The following is a 21,447-nucleotide window of genomic DNA, read 5'->3' as shown; positions in this document are numbered from 1 at the left end:
CTGTCTCTGGTGAAGCCTCTCACCGCCCCTGAGTCTCTGGCCTGTACCCCAGTTCTGTATGCACAAATAAATAAATCTTTAAAAAAAAAATGCTATGCTCTACAATGATATGCTGAAACATGGAAACACTGTAACTACACACTGAGAGAGGACCGATGGAGAAGATGTGGTCTAGCTACACATGGAATACTATTCAGAAGATGAAATGTTGTCATTTACAGCAAAGTGGGAGGAATCTGAGCGGGTTATAGGTAGAAAGCAAGTCAGAATGACAAAGACAAATATTGGACTTTTACACAGCGGATGGTAAGACAAGGCAAAAACTTATAAAAGCTACTAGGCACCAATTAAGAGAGGTTTCTGGGTTGAGAAGAACAGGGAGAAAGGGCCCAAGGGGCTCAGAGATGGTAGTGGGCAAAAGAACAGCCTGTTCTGGGATTGTTTTGGAATAGCTCCATTTCGGTCCTCCTGTCCCAAACACAAGAGGACTGACTCCGCTCTGATCCTCGCTGTTGGGTCGGTGGGTAAAAACCTTGCAAGTGTGGCCCTCCCTGGTGGCGCAGCGGGTTAAAGCACAGCACTGAGAATCTGAAGCCGCTTCCGCATGAGTTCGATTCCTGCCTGCCGCCTGCCCCGGAGGAGACCACATGGCGAGCCAGACCTCTCCTGACTCGCCCGCTGCTCCCCTCAGCAGTGTACTTCGTCGATCTGCCTGTTCTGCTCCCCTCTCTGTCTCTGGTGAAGCCTCTCACCGCCCCTGAGTCTCTGGCCTGTACCCCAGTTCTGTATGCACAAATAAATAAATCTTTAAAAAAAAAAAAAAAAAAAAAAAAAAAAAAAAAAAAACCTTGCAAGTGTAGGGGCCCCTCCTAAGACTGGGGCCCCTGGAATATTCAACTCAGGCTTGTCCACCCTGGCCCCCAGCAGTTCAGTTACACTTCCGATGCCCCCCGTGACACAGGCTCCAGAGAGGCGCCCACTCCCGGCTGGCTGCGCCGGGAGCTGTGATTCCGATTCTGCTGTCTGTCTTTCCAGTATTTGGGGCAATGGTTTGCTCGTGACTGCAGTTCTCCTCAAGATCTATGAAGAGTTGATTTCCAGCTTGTTTAGCGTTATTCTTCTCATGAGGACAGGAGTGATGACTTCCACGTTCCTTGTATGCTCACTGAAACGGCAAGTTGCTTATAATGCTTTCATGCCCTGGCTCTGATTTCCCCTCCTCTGTCTAGAATTTGTTTTTCTGGCTGGACACTCACTGCGAGGGTGTCTTCCTGCACTGACTCTCCCCCCCGGCCCCCGGAGACAGCCATCTCAGCACCTGAACTCAGGCCCCGGCCTCTATACCCTTGTTGTCTGGACACTGTACTGGGCTCTGGGGTTCAACCCCTGTTTGGGACTTATTTCTTCCATCTTGATTTTCTTCCTTGTTTGGCTGAAGTAGTTCCTCAAGAAACTCAAGAAGAAAGGGTTGCAGGATTTCTGGATTTTTAGTAGCCTGAAAAATTCATTTGTCAGCTCAATACTTTTTACAATTATTTCACTGGCTGTAGAATCCTATGTTCAAAATATTTTTTCTCAGAAAGTGTTTGCTCCATTGTCGTCTAGACCTCTCTCTCCCTGAGGTCCTCTGGTTTTCTATCTTTGCAGGAGATCCATTTCTCCCCCACCTCTCTGGAAGCTTTTAACACATTCTTTTTATTCTTCGTGTTCTTAAATTTCATGAGGGTGGGTGTGGGCATTTTATGATTGACCCAGGATGGCTCTAGCTAAGCCTTTTTGTTCTGAGCACTACAAGCCCTTGCCTTTGAGAAATAATCTCTTCCTTTATATCTTAGATGAGCTCCTTTTTCTCAGTATTCTTGGCCTGCGCTGGACTATTGTTAAGAACCTTTGAGAGTTCTTGTCTGGTATTATTAATATGATGAAAGTCATTTAGAAAGAGGCCCCATCGAGGATTCTGGGCATGGACATTTAGAGTGGATCATGCAGGAGGAGAGAGGCTGCGACCCTGAGCCACACTCATGGCCTGAGAGCAGACAGGTCCTGGATTAATGCGCTAGATTGTCGTGGCAGATTAAACGGAAAGCACGAGCAGCTGGTTAGTGTTTCACCGGGTTCACTCAGTAACAGGAAAGGCAAGATACCTAACCAGGACCAGGGTGACTCAATACACAAACAAGGACCTGGAACTGGGGTAAGCGTGTTGGACGTGCTGGTTTGACTTGCAGTATTTTATTATTTTCTTTCTGGTGTTTTCACTTTCTTTCTCCTTTTGTTCTATATAACCTGGAAAAGTCTTGATTTTACTTTATCCAACCTTATTTAAAGAACCATGGCTTTAATTTCTAAGATTTCTTCTTTATTATCTAATGATTGCTTGCTCATGGCATCCGGCTTTTGTTTCATAGATTAAATGGCTTCTCTTCTCTCTGTGAGGGCATTAGAAATTTTAGGATTTACCTTCCGAGCCCTGAGTTATTGCTTTTCCCCAGGGGGCCGGTGGCTTCACTTGCCAGCCTCCTGCTTCTCTCTTGCGTGGCTCAGCTTCCATGCAGGTCCAGCCAGCCTCTGTCCTTCCATCTTGGAAAGCAGCAGCCTGACTGTGGCTGTTGCCTGGTGCCCTCCTACGAGTGACAAGCCTGCGCCCTGGCAAGGCCTGGGCGGGAGGCCCAGGGGGCAACCGAGCTCCAGCCCCCTGCGAATCCTCACACTCTCTCTGGGCTCTCCCTGGCGCTCTCTCGGCTAAGTCACCTGTGGCCTTGTCCCTCCTGTGGTGGTGCTCCCTCTCGTCACTGCCGCCTGTCCCTGACGCTGCCCTACAGAGCTTGCCTCTAGGCTCAGGTGTGCTCACTCACGCAGTCACGCGCATCCATACTCAGGCACACAGGCCCCGCCCGCGCTCCCACGTGCCTTCTGCATCAAGACCAAGGCCTGGTGGCACAGAAAGCATGATCAATTCACTTACCCTGCACCTAGGATTGTGGTAGGCCTGGAGCCCATGGTGGGGGCGAGGGAGGAATAGCCAGCCTTGCGGGACTTGTGGCGTACAAGCTTCACTTTGGGGTGAGCACTGGGGTAGGTCGCTAGACCAGCGGTTCTCCGTTTTGGCTGGACCAGGTAAATTCTTTAAAATCCTGGTGCCGGCCCTCCCTGTGGCGCAGCAGGTTAAAGCACAGCACTGAGAAGCTAAAGCCACTTCCGCATGAGTTTGATCCCCGCCTGCCCCGAGGAGATCCACATGGCATGGCAGACCTCTCCTGACCCGCCCGCTGCTCCCCTCAGCAGTGTACTTGGTCGATCTGCCTGTTCTGCTCCCCACTCTGTCTCTGGCGAAGCCTCTCACCGCCCCTGAGCCTCTGGCCTGTACCCCAGTTCTGTATGCACAAATAAATAAATCTAAAAAAAAAAAAATCATGGTAATCATGGTGCCCAGGCTACCTGCATGACCTGGTAAGTCAGAATCTCCGGGGGCAGGGCCCAGGCTTCAAATTTTAAACAGTGCTCTAGTAATTCTGATATGCAGCTGAGCTGGAGAAGCTGGGCTTTGGTCAGCATCCCTTGGCCTCTGGTGTAGACTGGTCCTCTGGGGAGTGTTCGGCTAAACCCTGCTGGAGGGCCCCCTGCATGGAGAGTTTCTGATTCGGGTCTGGTACAGGCCTGAAAATGTGCATTTCTGCCAGTTCCCAGGTGATGCTGACGTGGCTGCGTGGGGAACATACTTTGAGAAGCACCGTTTTAGAACACATCAGCCCACATTGGAAGTCTAGTTCTTGGGAAGCTTGTTCAATTTCTCTAAAAAAAGTCCCTTTTTTGGTCTGAGGTGGTAATTAGTCTGTCTCTGGAGGGAGGAAGGTCAACAGATTGAGCAGCTTCATAAACATTTGCAATTAGCCTAGCCCTTTATATCACACTTCTCCCCCAGAACTGCCAGCTGGAAGCCTTGCCCTTTTGGGGTGTGGGGGAGGTTCCAGGGGGGCCCCCTTCATCCCCTCAGCCTCCCACTGACAAATGTTCCAAGCCATAGGCGCTGTCTCACTTTTTCCAGCGATACCCATCCATTTGCTTTGCAGCTCCACGAATTTTTTTCTTCTTCAAATCGGTATCCAGACCGGCCTGCACGGAAGCCCGCTCGTCCTCTGCCGCTGACCCACGCGAGCTCACTGGACGCTTTCCCGTTCTCTCGAGACCAGGCTTCTTTCCAGAGAGTAGTCTGGGCTGTGATCTAGCGCATATGTTCCTGCTTCCTGCGTGCAGGCACGCGCTTCCCTGACGGTACCTCAGCGTGTCTTCCCACACAGTGAGGGGAGGCACTATCATTCTCTCCATTTAGAATGAGGACAGTGAGCTGCAGAGCGGCCGCACGGTGGGAGACGCAGGTGCGCAGGCAGGTGGGTGCTGGACCCACCCTTCCATAACGCGCTCCTGCCCGCGAGTGGCCGGGTGCGGGTGGCGCCCCCCATGGACCAAGCGGGAATTGCAATTTTGCTACTACGACCATTCCTCCCAGTTAAAATGAAAAAGCACAGGGCAATCCCCGCCTGTATGCGGTTTCCCCTTTCCTGGTTTTAATGACCCGACTTCAGTGGGGGTGGAAAAGTTCCATACAATAAAATATATTGAACGAGACCACATTTACCAAACTTACTACAGTATGTTGTTACAATTGTTCTATTTTATTAGTGCTGGTGTTAATCTCTTACTGTGCCTCACTTATAAATTAAGCTTCATCATAGTTATGTATGATAGAGTACACATAGTCATAGACGTGTGTGTACTCTTAAGGCATCCACGAGGGTCTCGGAACACATGCTTAAAGATACGGAGGACTATGGGATATTTTTTAAAAGAACATTTCCTTTGAAAATTAAAGTGAATTGAAGTCCATTTTATTCGGAGAGCTTTACAGTGGCTCTTGAAATAAATTGAAGTGAATTTAAATTAATTTAGCGTTGAGAACATCTTAATAGCTTTGGGGATAGGCACACTTGTCCTAGGCTCTCACACACTAGGAGAGAAATCCCTGGCCTGAGCTAGAGAAAGATAATTGTCTTATACCTCGGGCTCCTTGCCAGAGAGAGGCGTCCCCAAGTAAGGGAGGTAAGGGTGGGGGGCACCCACTTCTATAAAGAGTCTCCCTGGTATTCCATCTCCCACTTGCAACAAGAAATGAGGACCCTAAACACACTCATTGCCAGTGGTTCCCACCACCTGGGCATGTCAATTTGGGGCCAGACCCGCTGGCGTTTTCACAGCGGAGTTTAGGTAAAGTTGTGGTTTTAAGCAGAACGTTTGAAAGTCCTGTGGTTAAGACCAAACGCCACACCGGGACAGTAACTCAGGTACAGCCCCACTCCCAGAAGCCCCCACCCCAGCGGGGGTTCCAAGCCCACGGGCGGTCAGCCCCCCCCCACCACCATCCTACTGGGAGGGAGGGGGGCTTTCTCAGCTGTGAGACTGAGGTCACACATCCGTGTAGCTCGTCATTATTTAAGCTCTTAATCCTCTTTTCTGAGCCACATAATCAGCCCACAGAAGAAAACCCATGCGACTCGCGCAGACCCTCAAGTGACTGAAGCGCTCGGTCAAGAGAACGCAGTCAGCGCGTTCCTCAACCCTCGGGGCACACGCACGGGGGTGCACACAGGCGACCGAGAGCGCGGGACGGTGTCCCGGGTCAGTACCTGGCTAGGTACAGCTGACCCAGGACCTGCGAAGTTAATGTGGAAGGGTAACCTGCACGGGAGGAAATGGGCGTGCTCACAGAAGCATCCTGCAGAGAGCCCTGGAACCTGTTGCCCCTCACACCCCTGGAGTGGGAGAGGCAGACATCACATGTGCAGTGCTGTTTGCTGAGGGAGGGAGAGAGGGATGAGAGGATGGAGGTGAGGAAGGATGGAGAAGAGGAGGGGGTGGAGGGTGGGAGAGGGGGAGGGTGGAGGAGGGGCAGAAGAGGACTGAGGAGGTGGAGGAGGTGGGGGGGATGGGGGAAGGAGGGGAGCAAGAAGCAATGGGTGAAGGAAGGCACAGAGGAGAACCAGGGAGGCAAGTCACAGTGCAGCTTGCACTGAGCAGTCGCTCAGGGACAGAAAGGCAGTTACTTAAATATTTAAAGCAGGCGCCCTGTGAGCAGTGTGGAGGCAGCTTTTTGTTAATATTTAACACGAGCTGGGCAGTCACTGGGAAAACAACTGTTTACAAGAGAGACTAACAAACATCCAGATTGCTCAAAGCTGGGGGTGGGGCTGTTTAGGGGACAGGCAGCTGCGCCATTTCCAGATGGCAGCAGCCCCAGACTGGCCTGCTCCACCAATGTGAGGCCACAGGGGCAGGGGGCCCAGGGCCTTCTCTGGGGTGCGGTGAACACTGTAAACACACACCACGGGGTGGGCGGCTCTGCTCCAGAGTCACGGTCTGCAGGAAGCCCAGCCCTGCAGCTGGGCCTGGGAGGTGGCTGCTGGCTAGCCGGCCAGTCGGCCAGCCCGAGCTCGGGCAGCTGTGCGCCAGCCGCTCACTGGCTGGGCCGTGCCGCTGGCCCATGCACCTTGCCAGGAGGGCTCCTAGCAGAGATGCCGCGTGACAGCAGGGAAGGTGCTCCAGAGTACAAAGGTTCTAACTTGCTTGAAAGTTCTCCAGCTCACACTGGGCCTTCAGGGACGCCAGGCCAGACTTTCCCAAAGAAGACAATTAGCCATGGTTTGCACTGTAGGCGAGGACTCTTGTTCATGACAGTTTCCACCTTCCATGTGCTGGGCCTCCACGAGCTTGACTGTTTTTACCCAGACCACCGTGGAGAACCCACTGACCTCAAGACTTACTTCCTCTGGGCCCGTTTCCCACCATTCACTTAACCCCAGCACTTGCCCACATAGATCTCAAAAAGGTCCCCCACACGGTCACTCTTGGGTTCAACTGGATGTGATATTCCAGTTCTAGACCAGGGAATCCTGCCTTCTTGAATTCAGGCACCAGGCTCCACATGGTGAGCCACATGGGTGACCATCTACAACTCTGAGAATTTGCACCCCTATTTCATCATCCAGCATCGATCATGAGGTTGCCCAACAGTGGGAGGCTCACGATCCCGGCTACCTCCGGCCATGTCCATCCTGCCCAAACCACAGCTGACCTCGAGTCACGGATGACTCTCCAATGGGTTGTTTACACACCTGGCCATTTATTATAAAGGACAAAATGTTGAGCAGCATTCCACTATGATGAATCTGCACAAGAATCATTGCTCTGAACATTAATCCTTGTTGAAATAACTTTTAGTTTATTAGATCCCATATTTGGATAGATAGCCTTGGGTTTTACAGTATACATGAATTTTTATATTCTGAGAACATGGGCACAAGGCTTTTGAGGTACCAGAATAACCTTTTCTGGGTTCACAGCATCCTCTGAAAATCAGAAATTTGGAAGAACATAACCCAAAAGATCATGACAGCAGTCAGCAATTACTCGGGCCCAGCATCAGAGAGGTCCATAGGGTCTAGAAACTTCCATGGTCACTCATAGATCACTTGGTCATTTTTTGGTGGATTATTTTATGGTTGTCCAGTATCTGAACAGTCTTGTCACTTTGGGTGACTCAGCTATTTTGATAGGCGGCAAGATCTGCTTCTCTCTATAAAAGCCTGAAGGCAGGTAAGTGCTTTCCTTGGCCGCCGGGCAGGGGACCAGGTGCTCCAGCAGCACGGTGACCAAGTCAGGGGTGCCAGCAAGCATGGAGACTGCCACCTCCAGTCCCAGTTGGCCCAGGCAGCCGTGGCAGTGCCTGGACTGCAGGGACCAGCCACACCTTCATCACTGAGGTGGTACTTGGCTTTAGGTTGTTGACCACCCCACACCTTGGGTTCCTGACCATTTTATTAAAGATTCTCGAAGTCTTCCATCACGTGGTCTCCTTTTCTTACATGCCTGTCAGCTGTTACATGTAACAGTTGTTTTGCAGCCACTGTTACGGTCTGGTCCTGTGGGGCCATTGGAGAAGGGCCACCTGCCCTGGGGTACCCCAAGCCCATCTGGAGTAACACTCAGCCTCTGATCTTGGGCCCATGTGAGGACCGGCCTGCCCCGAGCTGCACCCTCCAGCTCCCACTGGCCCTCTGTCCAAAAGTTGCTCGCATCAATCAAAGTTTGGCACTGTGTGCACAAAGCCTGGGCGGCAACCTGTAACTGTCTCACTGGGTTGGAAACAGGCCGGCCGGCCCCGAGGGGGTAGAGCAGGTGCCGGGTTGGCACTGGACAGACAAGCCTTTCACCTTTCTTTTCTGGGGCCAGACGGCCAGGTGCACAGTTCGGCCTGGCTTCGCTGAGCGATAAATCACACACAGTTGCTACGGGGCGACTCTACCCCAGGCTGAACCTCGTGCCATGGGGAACCGTAACAAGGAGGCTGGGTAGAGAGGGCCAGGCCAGAGACAGTCGGCAGGCAGGATGGCATTTAAAACAAAAATCAAGACCAGGCACTGAAAAATTGAGAATGTGGTGACTGAAACCCTTCAATATTTCGGTGAGATAAATCCCACCAGATTTGGGAAGAGTCAGGCCCTGCCATCCCCTGGATGGAAAACACAGTGTCATTTTTCCGGGCCAAGGGAGGCCGACCCTTCTCCATTCCCATCATCCATTCTCGTCAACACAAGCGCACTGAGCACCTGTGGACATGGGAGCTGCACCCCAGTTACCCTCTCCCCCAACAGTGGGGAGGAGTGTGCTTGGCTGTGGCTGCGAGGGTGGGGGGTGTACACGGTGAGGCTGGCATGAGATTCGGGGGCAGCTGGTACTTGGGGTTCATGCTGCCAGGCTAAGTAGAGGAAAAGGGGAGCCCAGAGAGCAGCCTGAAAGATTGGAAAGGGTGGTAGGTGGGTGGGCTGGGTACCAGGTTGAGGTCGGGGACTCGGTGACCACCTGTTGGCCCAGGTAGCCAGCTGCTCCCTCCTCAGCAAGGATGGGGCACAGGGCACGCTGCCCTGCCCTGCGGTCTTCGGCTCGCTTGTCTGCCTGTCCCCTCCTATGCCCTCAGGGGCCTAGAATGCCTCTGTGGTGTGTCCTTTCACTTGTACGTGTCCATGTGTAACACACCTCATTGGCTTTGGTCAGTTGTTTACCTGTGTGATATTTTTTATTATGGAAATATATAGCTAACCCCAAATTTAGCATTTTAGCCATTTTTAAGTGTGTTGCTCCGTGGCAATAAGCGCATTCATACTGTTGGGCTACCATCACAGGCATCTGTCTTGCTAAACTGAAACTCTGTATCATTAAGCCTTAACTTCCACTCTCCTCATCTAGCCCTGCGGCTACCCTTCTACTTTCTATCTCCACGAGGTGGACTCTTCCAGGAACCTCTTAGGAGTGGAATCAAACAGGAAGTGTCTTTTTGTGTGGACCTTATTTCATTCAACACAATGTTTTAAGTTTCAACCAATTTATCAGACTTATTGGAATCCCCTCCCTTTTCAGAGCTGAATAATATTCCACATGAAATACAGTTGTGTGATGTTTTGTAATGTTTCAGCCGTCATGGACAGATGGACAGTACCCATCAGCTAGACCATGCAGGCCAGGTGTGTGGGAGGCCAGACATAACATTTGGGTTTGTGTAATTTTACTCTATGATCTTCACACAACAAGAACGAAAAAATCACCTAACACCATCTTTGTCAGAACACACCCCTGTCTGTCACGCAGGGAGGCAAGTCTGTATGCCACATTTTGGGCTACCCACTCAACTGCTGACAATGCTGTCTTGTGTTTGAATTTGTGTGAGTCATGTTACTCTTTGCCATGCTTGTTTCTTATTTTCATTCAACACCATGATCTTAAGGCTGATTCCTGTTTCTGTGCACATCTCGCTCTTTTCTTCCGACAGGCCCTAGAATCCCATGTGTCCCTCCACAGTTGGTCAGCCCTGCCCCAGGACATGTGTCAGCACGTGGCAGCCCCTCCCCACCCAGAACATACTGCCAGAAACATCTGTGAGTAAATGCATTTTCCACATTTTGCTTCTTACCCTTTCTTTCTGCTTCCTATGCACTACCCTCCTTTGGCTGAGAATACTCAGAGCACCAACTCTAATTTCTGGGTCCACCAGAGAGTTCTGTTCCCTATGGGGTAACTGCGGTTTTGTCCATGCTGAGAGATGCTGTGGACCCTGAACCTGTATTTGCCTTTGGTCTGGGCACCTATTCCCCTGGGGGTGTTGCCACCCTGTTTGGGGACAGCTACAGGGGAGGAGCTGAGGTTGGGTGCTCACATGAGTGTCTGCATGCCTCCTGGAGGAAGGGGTTCATGAGAAGGAGGGTTGAACCTCTAGACCCCAGGATTCCTCTGATCACCTTCTTTGCTGCTGCTCCACTAGAAGCTTCCTTAAACTCATAAATGTGGGTAGCCCCAGTGAGATGAGGGGGGTTTTCCAGGTGGCAGCTGGGGTAGTAGAGAGGGGAGGGGCGCAAGATATACCCGCTGGCTGACAGTGATCAGCTTCCATCAGCTGTTCGCTGCTCCCCACCCTCCACTGCCCGCCTCCCTCTGGGACTGAGCCCATCCTGATGGTACCCTTCCCCACATAGGACTCCATGTCAGAACAAAGGGATCCCCAAGGCGAAGTGGGCAAAGACAGAACAAAGCTCCTTAACTCTCCCCACCCTCCCTGCTGTCCCCTGCCCTTGGCCTCGGCAGCTGTGCCCAGCTCTCAACTCCCTGTCACCACCCCCACAGCTGTGTCTCCTGGGGCTCTCCTAGTTTTGTGGTCCTGCCCCCACCCTGTCCCGGGCTCCAAAGCTGATGCTGGGGAGGGAGAGGGCTGAGGGGGGAGAGAGAGGGAAAGCAACCCCTGCCTGGTCTCCATCTTGTCTGTCCTCGCCCCTCAAGAGCAGCTGGATTCTAGGCCCACGACAAGCTCTATGAAGGAGGTTGGGTGAATAAATGAACGAGGCAGACACAGACGCCCGTCAAGCCCACTTTCAGGCCCATCTGAAGAACTCTGGGGACCCGGCCTGTCACCCCTGGCCCTGCCCTTTCCTGAGAACGCCCTTCCCAGCAGGCCGGACTCAGACGCGTGGCTGGACCTGTATGTGCTCACCAGTGTGACGACACTGACGACAATTCACAGGCAAGAGTGGGGGAGGGGGGAAGACTCAACTGGAACCTTCTTTTAAACCTGAACCACAAATAAATAAATCTTTAAAAAAAATAAATAAATAAAGGGCCCTCCCTGGTGGCGCAGCGGGTTAAAGCACAGCACTGAGAATCTAAAGCCGCTTCCACATGAGTTCGATTCCCGCCTGCCCCAGAGGTGACCACATGGCGTGGCAGACCTCTCCTGACCCGCCCGCTGCTCCCCTCAGCAGTGTACTTCGTCGATCTGCCTGTTCTGTTCCCCACTCTGTCTCTGGTGAAGCCTCTCACTGCCCCTGAGCCTCTGGCCTGTACCCCAGTTCTGTACGCACAAATAAATAAATCTTTAAAAAAATAAATAAATAAAAAATAAAAAAATAAACCTGAACCAAATGTATAAAGATTCATTAAGGTTCACTTTGTCCTATATTAAAAAATATACCTGATCTGCAACTGTGAGCTACTCTTGACAATGAAAGATGAAGGACTCTACTGTTAATTAGTTTTTTGGCATCATCTTGAACATATGCTTGAACAACAGCAATAGCAAACACTTGGATGCCATTTACTTCATGCCAGGCTCTGTTCTGGACTGCTGGGGCGTGTGTGCGTGATTTAATGTTCACAACAACCCATGAGACACGTAGCGTTACCACCCTCCTTTTGCAGGTAAAGTGACTGAGGTGTAGGAAGGTTCAGGGACTTGCCAGCCAGGGCGCGGGGGCCTGGCCCCCTCTGGCCCTCACCTGTGGTGCCTTCCCTCCCCGCTTGATGTCTGTCTCCTGAGGACCAGCCTTGCAAAATCCAGACGGCCGCACAGTTCCCCAAAACGAGCTTTGAGGTTGTTTCTGACACTCTTCTCCTTGAGACGGCCGTGGGGCCACCATCTTTTTTTGGTCAACACTCTACGATGCTGGCTAGCTTCCCTCACAGCCTCATTTCATGTGTGACTCAAGAACACTGACCAGGGCAATTTGGCTCGTTGTTGGGTCCATCCTGGGCTGCAGTGCGCTAGAACCAGTCTTCCAGAGACAGAAGAGACTGGGATCCCTGAGCTGGTGAGGGCGGACGATGCCAGAGCGGGACTGAGGCCTCCCAAACGCTCGCTGGCTCAGAGCCAGCTGTGTGTCTGGCTCCCGTCTGGGCTGTGGGATAACAGGTGGGCAAAACAGACACAGCCCTATCTTGATGGAGTGGACACAGCTTGCGGGAGAGGCAGACATAAACAGGGCCCTTCAGTAAAATACACAGAGACGCCCACGTGACGGTGAGGGAAAGCAAAGCGTACCCCCCCAACCCCCAGATGACAATTTAAATGTGGGGGTGGGGGGTCTCCAAGATCTGAGTAGACACTGTAGGAAGTGAGGCTGGGAGCTCTGAGAGGAACAGCAAGAGGCCAGGAGAACTTGGGGGCTGGAGGTGGGGTCTGTCAGCCTCTTGGCGTTGGAGGGGGCTTGGGCTCTGACTCCAAGGAGCCAGGAGCAGCAGTGGCCTCTGTGGCACAGCCCACTCTGAGTGCTGAGGCAGGAGTGGGGGCCCACGATGCAGCACAATGTGGGGGTGCAGGGAGGCAAGGCGGAGGCTGCTTGCAACCATCCAGGAGCCGGGCTGTGGCGATCATGGTGGGTTCAGCCTCCCCCAGTGGTGTACCTTAGAGTAATGGGGAGAAGACCCGAGCGTGCGGCCCACAGGACAGAACCACCATCCCTGGATTCCCCAAGGAAGGACGGCTGCTCTCTGGAGACCACTGTGAACAGACTGGGTGCCGGAGCTCTGAGCAGCTGGCGCGTGTCAGCCTTCGGGGAGACCCACGCTCTGGGGTCACCAGGTAGAGTGACATTTAAAGCAATCAGACCATGCGTGCACCTGGGATGCTAGTCGGAAAGGAAAGGGGCTGGGGCTGAGCCTGGATCCTTTCTGGGGAGACAGGGAGGATCAGCATTTGTTAAGGAGGCGTCTCCACAAAGGGGGAGGCCCATGCTCCCCGCCCCCCCTTCAGGCAGCCACCCTGACCAGCTCCTGGGAACTAGACGGAGCTGAGTGACCAGGTGAAGCTACTAGTATCTAAAAGAAGGGACAGGAAGGACTCGCTTGCTTCTCGGCTGTGCACCAGGGACGTGGGGGGCTTGGAGATGCATGAGGAGAAACTCGTGGAGACTCTTGGGGCACGTAGGGGAGGTAACAATGCAGCCACTATCCTGACTTCTACTGTGGCTTTGCTCCTCTCCTCCCAGATTTGTCTGGCCCTTCGCCACTTTCCTATGATCCCACCCCCCGACCCCCAGAAGGGGCCTTAGATTTGTGGCAAGCTTTTGGCCCTCAGCAACCCCAGTTCAGGCCAACCCTGTTTAGCTGGGCATTTCCCCCGAGGGCATGGGTAACTTTGGCTGTTCTTGGGAAGCCATTGTCTTTTCTCTCTGCACACGATTGTATTAAAGTTCTTTCACACTCAGTAAGCCGTGTCTTTGTGCCACAGATGGCCAGACCCCTCCAGAGTGTGGAAGCTTGGGGGTCTCAGGACGTTGCCTCAGCCGGTACACTAACCTGGGAGGTCAGGGGAGCTTCATCAAGGAAGAGACAGGATGAGAGCACCATCCCTCCACACCAGGCCTCTACCCTTGAGGTAACTTTCGCCCCTGGGGCCTGGGCCTGCTGGAGACTCTGCCCCCAGCTTCCCTGAGCCCCGAGCGAGTTCAGGAGATCCACTGCTGTGGGTTGTCTGGACTGACCCTGCCCTGGAGGCCAGCTGTGACTCTTGGCCCTTCACCTGTCTCCCATCAGCCCCTTGACAAGAGCACCCTGGCAGCATCGGGACGTGGGGGTGGGCAGAACGGGCGAGTGGACAGAGCGGCCCTGGAGTCCCCCGGGTGGCCCCGGCTCCAGAATCACCCCCTACCGCCCACCTATGGAGTCCCAAGTGGAAACCAGTGGTGGGACAATCAATCAGGTTTCATGCCAGGTGTTTAGATCAAACACAAAACTCGCCTTGATGTGCTTGGGGGCTTTCACGATTCAGCCAATTCCGCTAGGGGTGGTAGATCAAGGGGGGAAAGAACAGAAAGGGTCTGCTCCCCTTACTTCTACTCAAGTGTGAATCCTAAACAAAGACTCCTCCTTTCGTGGACAAACCTTGAATGAGCAGCTATTTTGCACTTTAAACTGAAGACAGAAGGGTGTTTTAGGGGATTTAGGAAATGGGAGATAGGGTGGGGGAAGAAAAGAACCGCTCTCTTTCTTGGGAGACCCCTCCCAGACCCTCCCCCATGCCAGGCTTCCCCTTCCCAATGCCCATCACCAAGATGAACTCTTCAGCCAGGCGTTTTTTCCAAAATGTCCTAGTAACGACAATGGTCTCCAGTGCCAGTCTTGATTTGGAATCCTGCATGAGTCACACATTTGTGGAAACGTGATCGTTTATTTAACAGTAACCTGTGGCTGTTACTTTTAGGGGCTTGACCATTTCCAGTAGGGAAAATGGAATGACCCAGAATTGGGGGGCTGCTAAGTGCCTTCTTACCCTTGACCCCCACCACTGTGAAAGCAACAGCTTTCTTCACCCCACTCCTCACTTCATGGGGCACCTTTATTTATGGGGTAACCAGACAGTGCCGGTTAGGCCTGGTCGTGTGGCACCATCCTGGGGGGTGGCCCAATGACTGGGTGAGGAAGATTTATGTCTGTCATCTTGTGAACGTCTCTGAAGTGTGAGCCACCCTGGGAGATAGCACACACCTGTTCACACCATCGACGCTGTTGCCCGTCATGGTTGCCCTGAATTTCTCTGCTTTCTCGAAGCAATGGCATGTCCATTGCTGATGTACAATTGACTTGGGAATTAAGCAGCTGTCCTGGGATCATGGGCTCTGCCTCATAGCTCTCAGTCTTTCCTCTAAGGGGTCATCTCATTTGCCCACAATCATCCAAGAAGATGAAAGGGGTGGAGGGGAGAAGCCGGAGCCATAAAGAAGAGGTTGGAAGGAGGAAGAGAGGGCCATTGTTCTCATCTTCTAGGCGGGAAGCACACGTTTGTGGAGTCATAGATCACCACGTTAGGTTTACAAATACAGACACCAGAGGCCGCGGGTGCTCAAACACAGGATGCAGACGCCCTGTCTGCAAGTCGTTTTTTCTAAGGAAAATTGAATTCCAAAAATATTTGCACTGACTTAGAAAAAAAGTTTCTCTTCACGTCTCCCGTTTTTAGCTACATTCCTCATTTGTATGTTGGGTCTGAGTTGCTTTTTTAAAAGTTGAAATAGGGATGGAAGCTGTGCACCAAAACCGAAGCCAAGATCAGAGAAAACATCATGTCAGTGGAAGGAACACGAGAGTGGGAGCCAGAGCAAAGGGAGAGAAGAGCCCTTCTCCCCTTCCCGTGGGATGGGGGGGCAGCCCCGCCACAGAAGCTCCCCATCCTGATCCTCTGGCTCCCCTGGGGTTGGGATAAGGGGAGTAGGCCTAAGGCTCATTGATCTGGGGCACAGGTAGACCAGCTTGAAAGGAGGCCCAGGTGATCATTTTAGGATGGGATAAAAATGCCTCCCCTTCTGGAATGTTCTAGATGCAGCAAGTGGCTGGCCAGGAAGCAAGCCTGCATATTTTCCTCCTGATCTCTGTTGATTTGCAAAATGTGCACCAGCAGGCAGTGTCTTTTAGGGACACAGAGTGAAAAGTCAAATTACCTTTGGGGCCCGGGAACCTGACCCAGAGAGAAGCCTTTGGATCCGGGACCGAGCAACCGGCTGGCAAGGGTGGCCCTGGGCTCCAACCTGCCTTTGGCCACTGTCCTTTCAGGGGTGCGTGCTGTCCACTCACAGGGCCACTTCAAAGGATCCCAGGCCCCTTTCTACCACAAGAGGTGGGGGCTGTATGTCTGCACCCCCCCCCAGGGGCCTCTCAGGGGCCGCCTCTGTCGGAGACTTTGTCCCTGATCATGGATTATTGGGGGGGCAGAACAGGCAGAGTCTCAAGGTGGGAATGGCGTCAGCGAGCGGACATTTCTAGAAAAAGGGGAAAAAGGGAAAAAAGGGGAGCGGGCATGAGGAAGACATGGGAATGGGAGTTGGGTGCAAGTCTTCACAGGAGACACTGAAAGGTGGGACCCCCCCACCCCCACTGCCTCATCTTTGACTCTGCATAGGCAGAGTTTGCAGGTCAGCCGCAGCCTGGTTCTAGCAGGGGGCAGTGGTGGCCACGTGCCCTGCACAGAGGGCAGAAGTCCTCGGGAACTGAGACCCTGGGGTGCAGGGCCTGCACCCGCTGTTCCTGCATCCAGGCCACCAGGTTCTGCCTTTCCTTCACGGTTGGGGACCTGACGCCCACTCTCCCGGCAGAGGCTTCCTCTTGGCCCTTGACCGCACTTCTCGGCTGTTCCAGAACACCATCCTTAGGCCTCCCTCTCCCGCACAGGGATTTTTATCACCCTCCTGGATCAAGTCCACCAGCTGCAAACACGCGTTTTTCCCCTTTCTCATGCCTTAACGACCTGTGCCAAACCCACCCTGGCCCCGCTCCTTCCTTCTCTTACTGCCCCATCTTTCCCTCTCCAGAATATTCCTTGACAAGCTGTCTACATCCTCGGCCGCTTATTCCTCTTCTGTTCTCTGGAGAAGGCATTCACCCCCCACACCCAAGGGCTCTGGGTAGGATGGACATGTCCTCCCACAGGCCAGGCCCCTCGCGCTGCTCTGGTGGCATTTGCACACTTGAGGGTGAACCCAAACAGGACCAAGCTGGCTGGCGAGGACACAGGGAGGTGGGTAGCTAAGGACTCTCGGGCTGGGGTGCAGCCCACCAGCGCTACCTGCTCGGAAGGCGAATGTCAGGGTCACTTCCCACTCTGACCAAGAACCCAGCACCACAAAGGTGTGTGCCTACAAAGAAGCTCCCTGGCCCCCCCCACCCCTAGTGGCCACCTCCCCACCGCCTGCCTCCCCCCCTACTCCCTGCCACACACACGCTGAGAGAACAGACTGGAGAACCCAGGACTCAGGCTGCTCTTGGGGATGGATGCACGACTGATGGAGAGCGATCTCCCGGACACAGGAAGACCACCAGACCCTCATGGGGCTGGGAGGCTGAGGAGTGGGGGCTTGCGGAGGTCTCCTAGACAAGACCGTCTTGTGAGGCACCTGCCAGGGAAAGGGGGGTTTGCCCTGCTGGTGCAGGGACACCCATGGCATTTGCTGTCTCTCTCCTAAAGAGCCTGGATCTCTCCCTGCTGTCAGGCACAGCCCCATGAACTCAGGGAATCTGGAGGCCCCGTGCTCCTCGCCTGGAGCTCATGAGGCCCTCTCACACACTGCTCTGGGCCTCAGCACAGGGACCCCGCAGCTCCGGAGAGTCCGCGAACAGCTCTCCAGAAGGACTTTGTGCACCTGTCCACCCTCCAGCCCTCTACAGCAGCCTCCAGCACCAGGGTGCAGGACCGGGGCCCTGGCCAGACCCCTGCCCAGACGGGCCTCCCCTGAGTCTGCAGTCAGGCGCAGGGGCACAGCTCTGCCAGGCTTCGGAACAACTCTGCTCAGGAGAGTGAAGGGCATGGGGAGGGGGCTGAGACTGGAGGGCAGGCTTGGAGACTCAGTGCCCGCCCCGCCTGACCTGCCCTCGCCCTCAGAGGGACTGACTGGAATGGCAGGTGTTAGTGGGGAGTGTGAAAGGGATGGGCCTGAGGGGGACTCCTGGAACCCGCCTGGCAGGAAGGACTGGCCTCACTGCCCTGGGGAGCAGCCTCCTTATCATCATCCCTCTGTGTTGGTGGCCCCTGCTCCCTCCTCCTGACTTTCACATCCTTTGACATCTCCCTTCCTTCTGCCCCTGATGCATTATCAAATCAAACGTCATGTTCCTTATTCTTATCTAAGAAGTAAAGTCCTAGCTAACTTCTACTGGATGTGTATGGCGTGCTGGGCCCTGTACCTAATGTCCCCTTAGTGCTGGGCCCTGTACCTCATGTCCCCTTACACCTCACGATGCAGTCAGATGGGGAAACTGGGGCACCAGACATGAGTAGCCCAACAAGCAGAGAAACAGGGGCCTTGAGCCCACATACCCTGTACTCCCTGAAACTGGGTGCCAGATATTTCTTAATTTGCTCACAAAAGGGAAAAGTCTAGAAGTCACAAAAGCAACCTTTGATTTTGTATGCTCTGGAGGAGAGGGGGGTTCAGGGGGATATCCTCACCTGGAGCCCACGGCAGCTGGGCACCAACAAGCTGGAGCCCCGGAACACTCAGTTCACCCCAGGCCTATATCCCGGGAAGACTCACATTAAGACTTTTCCACAGAATTGCTCGAAGTCGGAATCTCTCTGTGGTCACCAATTACATGCCAAATGCAGGGGCCCACTGTTCCTTCCCCAAGCACACAGCCTTTACCAAAGGCCCCCACCCCTGCCCTGTGCCTGTGCTCCCAAGGGGTCGTCATGCAGGGTAGGAATGGGTGACAGAACATTCTCTGCTTTCGTGCACGGGCATGGTAATAGCGGACCCGCTTCAATAACAAGGGCCCCAAAGGGCCCTGGCTCCAGCTCCCATGGCCCCCCACCCTTGTGCCCAACCCCCCCCAGTGATGCTCACCGGGGGGTGCTGGGTCTGTGCTGCTCTGCACACTTGGCCACTGTGGCCAGAGGTCTGCCCCCTACCCCGATATCCGGGACCCCCATCCACAGAGCCCATCTGAGCAGCCACTCTCAAGCGACCATATGGGGGGGTGGGGGGAAGGAGGCGGCAGGGAAAACCAGTCTCCAAATAACAATATGGAAAAAATGTTAAAGAGAGGAGCTAACGTGGGATCGCTGCAAGCCTCATTCATTAAATTAAAGTAAGGAAAATTGGCATGGAAGTAAGGAAAATTACAGGGTATTTCCTGCGAGGAATATATGGGACATCCTTGGAAATTTCTTGAGGCATAATAAATTTACTATTCCTCTTCTCAAAAAAATATCTTGTTGTGGCTCACCTGTCCCCCCCCCCCACACCCAAGCCCCCCCACCCCCGCCAAGAAGTTATTTATGGGTGTGAAATATCCCCTGTTTAGAGCAACGAAAGAGAACAAACACTGCTGTTGGAGTCTCCCCTAGCAATGAAGAACTTGGCACTGCGTCAGGATCTGAGGTTTGGGTATTTGCTTGCAGCTGTTAATTGCTGTATAAAGTCTTTGAAAAAATGTCCTGTATCTGGGAGTCTCTGCTATAAAAGCCCATTTAGAACCAGTGGGAAGTTGGTCTTCAAGTTCTCATCGGCAGTCTCCAGTCCCCAAGCAGGAATCCCAATTACACATTTACTGGATAAGCGCATGGGAGCTGCCTGGGGGGTCATGAACTGTGAACCCCTTTTTGGACCGCCCCCCCGGTTGTGGCCCCAGATCGGCCGTCTTGGTGACCACAGAGAGAATAGCTGTGGCCCGGGAGAACAGAAAGGTTTCTTTTCCCTGCCTAGACTGAGATTGCTTTCACCCACTGCCTTATTTAAAAAATTGCTAATTAAGTGCCCAAGTACAGCGGCTCTGGCACACGCCAAGGGAATTATTTAGAAAGCAAACACCTAAAATAAGCCCAGACACAAACTTTCTGCCACAGAAGAAGCTGCCTAGCGCCCGGTGCGTGAGAGGCCCCAGAGCGAGCGGTGTCGCAGACAATCCGTCCCAGATGGGCCGCTTGGCGCTGGGCACAGCGGGGTGGAAATAAGCCTCTTGCAAAACCCACGCTCTCTTTTGCCCGTTTTGCGGATGGTCACTGAGGCGACGAGCAGAAACGGGAAGGCCTGCCTGTTCCCAGCAGGTCTGTTGGCTCTGTCTCTGCCTGTATCACTGCATTTATTTTTTTTAATTAATTAACTAATTAATATATTTTCTACATCTTTTTTTTTTTTTACTGTGTTTGCTTTCTCAGGTGCAGTCTCCATAGAATTTGCACCCTCACTTCACCCCGTGCACCACCGCCCTAATCCCTTGTGCTCTTTCTGCACTCATTTTGAGGTCTCCCTCCTCCTCCCCCGTGTCCCCGCATTATTGCTGGGTTCTTGGCCCTCAGAGTCCCTGCCCCTGGTATCCGCAGGCCCCTTGGGGGTATCACTCCATTGTCCCATAAAACTGAACATAAACAGGGAAATTCATCTTGAGGTCCGTCCTAAGAAGAAGACCCCGATGGTTTGGAGGTGTTTCAATAGATGGAGTGGCCGAGGGAATTTGGGACAGGGGATTTGTTTGTAAACTCATCCACAGCTTGTGTTTTCCAATTTCCAGCCATCAGATCTGTTTGGTCCAACTGAAGGTTTATACTTAAAAAACAAACAAACAAACAAAAAAACCTCAGTTGAGTAAATCCAAAGAAGTAATAAGTATAGGAAATAAGGTCTCACCTCATTAGGGGTCAAGAAAGATAAAAATCGAAACTCGGGGCCATTCTAAATACAGCAAATTGCAGAGATACAAAGATAAATTGTCTTTGGGGTAGCCGGGTGCTGCCAGTGTGGGTGAAAGGTGGAGAAACCGGCTCTGTCCACTAACAAGAGCAAAGATGGCTTCTCCTTCCCTGCAGGGCATTTTGGCAGTATTTTCAAATGTCGTAAAAATAGGCCAGCCAATTATATTTCCAACAATTTTGAGCTGACTTGTTTCAAAACAACACACCCCTCATGAAGAACAATTGGGAAAGCTGGACAAAAATATAAAAAACATCTGCCTAGAGGCACTGGAAGAACCCCAGTGAGGGAGGCTTGAGAGGTCGAGCTCCTGGGGAGAACCCAGCGAGGAGAACACACCTGCCGACGCACCTCTGTCTCTCGCAAGATCTTTGCCGATTCGCAAGCTGAGTGACTAGCAGGGACCAAGAGGTCGAAAAATTGTGCCGAATTATTGGCAGTCCCTGGACAGGAGGACAGAGTATGCAGTGATTGCACACCCAGGAGCCGTCCAGGTGACTGTCCAGGTGACTGTCCAGGTGAGGGCCCCAGCTGGCATTTCAGAGCCCTCGTGGCTCTCTGTGGGGACCACTCAGCTACTTGGCAGCACTGTCCTCAGTGGGCACTGAAGTACCCTGTCCAAAACTCTGCTCAGCCCAAGGCAAATCAGGATGGTTGGTCACCTTCATCCGCTGAGGATTAATGCTGAAGTGTAACTTCAAACCAGCCTCGGCTCTGATTAAGCAAAGCCGTCTCCCCCTGCCTTGGCACCTGCCGTGAGTAAGCGGAAACCTTCGCCCAGACCCTCCAATTTTCTCTGCAGTTTCCATTCACCATGTCCAACATTTGTCAGATGTGGAAAACGATAAGGTTGGAGTAAGAGAAAAGGTTGAAGAACAGAGGCAGACCCGGTGGAGATTCC

Source organism: Condylura cristata, unplaced genomic scaffold (assembly GCF_000260355.1).
Source record: "Condylura cristata isolate star-nosed mole 26May11 unplaced genomic scaffold, ConCri1.0 scaffold00035, whole genome shotgun sequence".
In the NCBI taxonomy this organism is placed as follows: domain Eukaryota; kingdom Metazoa; phylum Chordata; class Mammalia; order Eulipotyphla; family Talpidae; genus Condylura; species Condylura cristata.
This window is presented reverse-complemented; position numbering follows the sequence as displayed.